This window comes from Psammomys obesus, unplaced genomic scaffold (assembly GCF_907164565.1).
Source record: "Psammomys obesus unplaced genomic scaffold, mPsaObe1.curated_primary_1811, whole genome shotgun sequence".
Taxonomy (NCBI): Eukaryota; Metazoa; Chordata; class Mammalia; order Rodentia; family Muridae; genus Psammomys; species Psammomys obesus.
Window position 1 is genome coordinate 2,635,751 of NW_026591560.1, and position 5,632 is coordinate 2,641,382.

The following is a 5,632-nucleotide window of genomic DNA, read 5'->3' on the forward strand; positions in this document are numbered from 1 at the left end:
CATATGTCTGTGTGTGATTTCCCAGAGTCCCTGACTATTACCGAATAGAATAAGAAAGAACTCCTGACCTAACCTGGGCCCTGTGTCTCCAAGAAATCAGGGATCTAGCATTAGGTCCATTCTCCCTGTGGAGGTTCCACAATGTGGGAATAGGGAAAGTACAGTGGCCCTTTTTTCTCTTTCTTGTCAACTGAGTATTAGAGAATAGCCAGACCAGAAAGACAGAGGAATGAGGTGGATGCCCAGAGCGAACCCTCAGGCTGCTGGAGAGTTCTAGCTACTGCACAATCCCCAAATTGGCTCATTGTATGGCCAGCTGACCCCTGTCCTGGGATTCAGGTAGTGGTCACCATACTTGCCCAACATTTATACAGATGCTAGGGGTTTGAACCCAGGTCTTCAGGCTTGTGTGGTGAGCGCTTTAGCCACTGAGCTGTTTCTCCGCTCCTTTTATTCTTTTATTTTTGTTTATGGATTTTATCTGTATGAGTGCTTTGTATGTACGTACATCTGCACATCAGAAGAGAGCATGGGATCCTGTTATAGATATTTTTGAGCCTCCATGTGGGTGCTTGAGAATTGAACTCAGGGCTTCTAGAAGAGCAGCTAGTGCTCTTAATGGCTGAATCATCTCTTCAGCCCTCACTTTTGCTCTCAATTAATTTAATATTTTTTTTCATAAAACTTATTTTTTATTTGTTTAGAAAGAGGATCATGAATAAATCTCTGGTTACAATATTTGTATACATAATACATGTTATATATCACAATTAAATGTTACAATATACTATGCATTATTACACGTTGCTATTTTTGTTACTGTATGTGCACTTGTTATTGTGTATACATGTGGGGGTCAGAGGACCACTTTGTGGAGCTGGTTCTCTCCTTCTGTCTTATGTGAATCCCAGGTTGTCACATTTTGTGGCAAGTGCCTCTACCTACTGAGCCATCTCACTGGCGCTTTTATTATATATTATTTTATATTATAGATTATTATCTGTATTATACATTTGTCAGATTATTAAAACATATTCCTTTTTCTCCCCCCCACGAGGTTTTGTTTGTTTTGAGACAGGGTCTCAGGGCAATGGTGGCACGCACCTTTAATCCCAGCATTCAGGAGGCAGAAGCGGGTGGATCTCTGCTAGCCAGAGCTACACAGTGAGATCCTATTTCAAATACTAAGTTTTTGAGGGGAAGGAGTCTGGCTAGCCAAGAACTTGCTCAGTAGATCAGGCTGGACTCAAACTCACAGATCCACTTACCCTTGTCTCCTGAGTGCTGGGGTTAAAGACAGGCACCACTAGGAGTCATTCTCCCATATACTTTAAAAGATTAAAAAAGAAAATGCATTTGCCTGTGTTCCACATGCATGCCTGGTCTCTGCTGAGGTTAGAAGAGATCCCTGGACCACTGGCACTGGAGATGGATGTTTGTGAGCCACTGTTTGGGTGCTGGGAACTGCATATAGATCCTCTGAAAGAGCAACAAGTACTCTTTAATCCCTGAGCTGTTTCTCTAGCACTTCTCCAATATACTTTAGGGCTTCTTAAATTTTTTCCCATGAGGCTCATTATATAAAGATATGTAAAATAAGTATTCAAACCAAACATTACTAATAATGTATACAAATAAGTTACTAACATTTTTTGATTATTTTATGCATGAGTGTTTTGCACGATCATATGTATGTGTACCATGTGTGTACCTGGTGCTTACAGACCTCAGAGGAGGTGTCTGATCTCTTGTCAGAACTGGAGTTAAAGATAGTTGTGAGCCACCAGGTAGGTCCTGGGAACTGAACCTGGGTCCTCTGGAAGAACAGTAAATGCTCTTAACTACCAAACCATCTCTCCAGTCCCACCTCCCACACACTCTCAACACACACATACACACACACACACACACACACACACACACACACTCACACACACACTCACACACTCTCTCATACAAATTTTTTGAAACTCAACCTGGTTAACCTGAAACTTGCTATATATACCAAGCTGTCTTCAGATCTACAAGAAGAGATCCACTTGATCCACTTGTCTCTGCCCCAAGCACTGGCAGAAAAGGTGTGTGTCACCACTCCCAGCCTGACTCATGAGTTTAAGTTGATTTTTGGACATCATGCTTTTAGAAACTTCACTTTTGTCAAAATTTCCAGGACCCACTCCCCAACATTAAGTTACATGACCATATAAAGGTTTGATTCACGATTTAAGAAGCTTTTCTTTAAATCATTATCACACCCAACAAAATAGACACTTTTGTATATTAATGTTAGAATGCATTGTTTGTCAACAACAAAGGCTCTAGGATACTTTTTTTTTTTTTTTTTTTTTTGGTTTTTCAAGAAAGGGTTTCTCTGTGAGGCTTTGGCTGTCCTGGACTTGCTTTGTAGACTAGGCTGGCCTTGAACTCAGAGCAGTCTGCCTGCCTCTGCCTTCCAGAGTACTGAAATTACATGCGTGCGCCACTGCACCCCGCAAAATCTGTTTTTTTTTTTTAAAGGTTTATTATGTATATAATGTTCTGCATGCATGCATGTATGTACAACAAAAGGCACCAGATTATAGATGGTTGTGAGTCACCATGTGGTTGCTGAGAATTGAACTCAGGACCTCTGGAAGGGCAGCCAGCGCTTTTAACCTCTGAGCCATCTCTCCAGCTCCTTATAGTACACATTTTTTTTTCCTGAAGATTTTTAATTTAGTTTTTGAGAACTTCATGCTTGAGTACTATTTGCATCATCTCCACCCACCCTTCTTGAACATTTTCAGTCTGTGGTTGGCTGAATCTATGTATGTAAAACTCAGTTTATTTCCTTTAGAAACAAAGTTTTCACTGAATACTCTGACTTTAATCATATTCATATTGAAAGGCAATATTGATGGTTAAGTGGCAACAATAACCCAATTAGCGTCTGAGGCTGACAAAAACGCATTTCAAAAAATATGAAATTTCATATGATGTATGAAAAGCCTTTCAAGGCTTAGGGGAATGGCTCAGTGGTAGAGCACGTGCCTAGAAATGTCTTTGGGTTTGGTTCTGTTTAATAATAGTTAGGTGTTTGTACAGGTCACGTCAGGCTCAGTATGAGGGGAGGACTCTGCCCACTAAAATCACTCTGGACGACAGAAACCTTAGCTCAGTATGTCCACTATCAGCAGAAGGAAAAGACTGTAGTCAAATATGTCTTGGCTTTTAACATTTATGCCTGACAGGACAAATAGCACTTCTAACTTTTCATTGGCCAGAACGAGCCACATGGGTATGCCTCACTTGGGCTTTGATCCCAGCAGTCGGGATTTTAACATTTATATTTGTGTGTGTGAGGGAGGTAGGAGTTGTGTGCAAATGTTCAAGAACAACATGAGGGAATCAGCTCCACCATTTTGGTCCTGAGGAGCAACTCAGGTCATCAGCCTGGGTGCAAGTGCCCTCAGCAACTGAGACACTTCACTGGTCCTCAAAGGATATTTGTGCACTCATGTTCCTAGTAACATTATCCATAGGGGCTATAAGTGCAACACAACTCAAGTGTCCACTCCTGGAGCAACGGATGAAGAAAGTGTGGTATACATTCAATACGATTATTCAGCCTTAAAAGGAATTTTGACACACTACAGTCTGAAGCTTGAAAACATTATGCTAAATAAACCTGTCAAAAAAAGAGAAATATTTGTATGATATACTTTTGTGAAGTATCCCAAATCCTCAGATTTATAGAAAGTCAAATGTTGGTTTCAAGGGACTGGAAAGGATGAATGGGATTAGTGTTAACAGGTACAGAGTTTCAGCGACAAAGCTAGGAACATCCTGGGGATGGATGGTGATGGTGTTTGTACAACAATGTAAATGTACTTGAATTGGGCTAGGATGACCCGTTATTTTATACATGTATCTTTGTTTTGAAGCTGTTTCCTCTAAATTTAACATGCTTTCCTGAAAGGAAAGGGGGCTCACAAGAGCAAGAAACCCACAAGGGGCTGGAGAGATGGCTCAGCAATTAAGAGCACTACAAGAGTGTCCAGAGGTCAGGGGTTTGATTTCCAGCACCCAAAAGGCAGTCCACAAACATGTAAACTCTAGTTTCAGGGGGATCTGACGCTCTCTTCTGGCTCCACTGGCACTTCATGCATGTGGTGCGCTGATATTTGCAGGCAAACATTCGTACTTATAAAAGGAGTTAAAAGAAAGACTCGGAAGACGTCTCCCAAGGTTACTCCTTTATTTGACACAGGGTCTCAAGTATCTCAGGCCACCCACAACTTGGGATGACGTTCAACTCGATTCTTCTGCCTCCTCCCCATCCGCCCTGACCTTCCTGATTCTGCCTCCAGAAAGCTGTGATTACAGCAGTGGAACGTTTCGTCCAGCTCTTATTGTTTTTATAAATTTTTAGGTTTTAGTTTTACATTTTTTTCATATTTTATGTGTGGGGGTGTTTGGCCTGAACCTTTCCCTGTGTGCCTCATGCATGCAATGGCCAGAAGAGGGTGTCCATTCCCTTGGAGTTAGTCGGTTGTGAGCCACCATGTGGGTGCTGAGAATTGAACTCAAGACCTCTGGAAAAGCAGCAAATGCTCTTAACCAGTGAGTAGCCCTTCTAAGGTTTTGTTGTTTATTTATTTATTTATTTTGGTGGGGAGGCAGGGTCTCTAAATAGCCCTGGCTGTCTTGGAACGAACTCTGTAGACCAGGCTTTCTTCAGACAACATCCCGTTTTTGCCTCCTGAGTGCTGGGATTGAAAGAGTGTGCCACCAAGCCTGGCTTCCTCTTCACTTCTTTTTTTTTTTTTTTTTCTTCTCGAGACAAGAGTTTCTCTCGGTAGCCTTGGCTTCCTGGACTCGCTTTGTACACCAGGCTGGCCTCAAACTCACAGAGACCCGCCTGCCTCTGCAGGAGGAATTACAGGTGTGTGCCCGGCCTCTCCGTATTTTTTTTTTTTTTTAAGATCCAACTTTTGGCTTCCTCAGGATTGCTGCTCTTCTTTATTTTGTGAAAGAGTATATTGTGTTAAACTTCACGCACACAGTCAATATAAGTTACCTCCATAGTTCTCAAAATTCCATCATGTTGAGCCACACGCTCGGTTTCTCAATTTTCACTGTCTGCAGGATCTTCCAGAGCAGAGACCAGCAATCCCAAGTAACGCGCTTGCAAGGAGGGAAGCCCTGGCCCGTCCAGAGGCGGCGCCTCTCCGGTCTCCTCCGACCACCGAGCGTAGGATTTGGGGGAGGAGGGCACCCCACTGGGGGATGGACGTCGCAGGCTAAGGGCGTTCGTGCTCGTCCCTCCCGCCGGGCCGGCCTCCCCGCACACACTCACGCTGCCACCACAACAGACGGGGTTCGGCCTAGGCAGCTCCAGGGTGGGAGCCCGGACTTCCACGGGAGAACAAAGTTTTCCTCGGGGCCCAGCCGGCAAGCCACACCCCGGCCAGAGGCCGCTCCGCAGACTAGGCCTCGGCCGACTCCGCCCGGGCGCGCTCCCCGGCCGCCGGCCCTCCCCTCCCCTCCCCCCGGAGGCGGCGGTTGGTCGCGCGCCTCCGTGCCTTTTCCACCCCCTCCGCTAACTAGCGGGCTCCAGGCCCTCTGGGATTGGCTGCGTCAAAGGGCATCT